Source organism: Cotesia glomerata, linkage group LG2 (assembly GCF_020080835.1).
Source record: "Cotesia glomerata isolate CgM1 linkage group LG2, MPM_Cglom_v2.3, whole genome shotgun sequence".
In the NCBI taxonomy this organism is placed as follows: Eukaryota; Metazoa; Arthropoda; class Insecta; order Hymenoptera; family Braconidae; genus Cotesia; species Cotesia glomerata.
Window position 1 is genome coordinate 13,750,693 of NC_058159.1, and position 1,986 is coordinate 13,752,678.

The 1,986-nt window shown below is 31.8% G+C and overlaps 1 pseudogene; it reads left to right on the forward strand.

Moving 5' to 3' along the window:
• The first annotated feature begins 527 nt into the window (after nucleotides 1-527).
• Nucleotides 528-1,851, forward strand: LOC123258934 (annotated as a pseudogene).
• The last annotated feature ends 135 nt before the right edge of the window (nucleotides 1,852-1,986 follow it).

Consider the following 1,986-nt stretch of genomic DNA (forward strand, 5'->3'; position numbering starts at 1 on the left):
TTTAAAAAAATTAAATTATATTTTATTCATAGCACTTAATTCCGAGAAAACAAAATACAAAATATTTTTCTTTTCTCGTACTTCTGCCTATGTACAGTCGGTGACATGTATTTCTCCCGTACACGGTAACAAACGTCCACGAAAACATCGCTATGTAAAGAATTCCATGGTAGATATTTCTATTGTATTCTATTCTATTTTCTTCGGTGTGCCCGCGAATTGAACAGAATAGGCATATTATCTGGCTTTTATCTTGTTTCTCCTCCGGACAATTAGCTATTATATGATCTAGTGAACCGCAACGATAACATTTTTTAACTTCATCTCTATTGACTGTATACATTTTACCGTTTTTTGTAGATGCTTTAATGAAAAAAGATGATTGATTTGCACCGAACAATGTTTTTCGATTCTCAGTTTCTTGGTCTAGATGTGAAGCTACATTCATCGCATCTCTTACTTATATGACCGACGCAATAAAGTTATTTTTGGAGGTTGTTACCCCAAAATTTTCTATTCTACCTCTGGTGTTCCACAGGGCTCTAACCTTGGCCCATTATTATTCATTGTTTTTCTTAACTCTCTTCTAGACTCACTCGGTAAATTTGAAATATCGTGCTCATTTGATGTATTTGCGGATGATATGAAATTGTACCTGGACATAAGTTCTGTGTATAACTGCAGCAAGTTGCACAAATTTATAAATTACTTTTTTAGTTTGTGTATTGAATATGATTTAATTTTAAATATTAACAAATGTAAAATTATGTTATTCTGTAGAAACAAATCGACGATTCTGTTCAATTATGAAATTCATGGCATTACAGTCTCTAGGGTCAACTTACACACTGACTTGGAAGTTACCTTTGACACTAAACTGACTTTTCAAGCACATATAGGCAAGGTTGTTACATCATCTTGGAAGATGTTAGGTTTCGTTACACGCTCCAGTCGTAGATTATTCTTCATCAAAGCAATGAAATCTATTTACTTCTCTCTTATTCGCTCTCGTCTTGAATATGCATCGGTAGTCTGGTCTCCAATCCAACGAATCCACTCCTCCAAAATTGACAAAATCCAAAATAAATTTCTCAAATTCTTGGTAAGGAAGCTTGATGGAGTTTATCTTGATATGGGAACTGACTATCGTGATTTACGTAATAGATTTCATATTTTATCTCTTCAAGATCGTAGACGATGGGTTGTGCCATGCTTATTTGTAGGCTAATACTTAATAAAGTTGTTTGTATGCGACTGATAGAGTTAATAAATTTTAAGGTGCCTGTCATTAGAAGTGGTCCACTTTTTCACCTTCCAATGATGTGTACCAACTTTGCCACTTCTGCGCCTATATACCGTTTAATGGAATCCGAACAAAAACAGTTTAACTGTAAAAAATTGCGCCAAGTCCACGTTCATAGAACTCATCTCAATAACATTTGCACTTTACAAAAAAAATTAGGCTCGTTTCAATAATTTTCATTCTCTACAAAAAGATGTGAAATACAAAAAAATACCAAGAAACCGTCATAATGTTGAAAAAATTGAAATAAAATTTGTTAAAAATTAAAAAATTAAAAAAAAATTTTTTATCGTACTTGGCGCGCGTCATTGAGTACCCCAAATTTTTTCAGGATAAATGAACATCTTTTTAATGTTGAGAAATTTATAAGTAAGTGAACCTCTATTATTTCATAATAAGTTTTACAAAAGTTAGGTAAAATCGACATTCCATACGCAGTTATGCAAACTACATACAAGTCGATACGCATGCACACGTTGGGTCGGTTGCATTGTGAGAATTGTGTTAAAAGAGAAATGCTATCTCTTTTAAGTATTGACTCTAGGTAATAAATGCAATTGAATTAAAAGAAAATATATTTAGAAAAATACATATGGAAAGTTATTTAATAATTAATTCCAGGGATTTTATATTAGAAAAAAAATTTTAACATTATTTGTTACTAAAAGAATTTTCAATTCAAA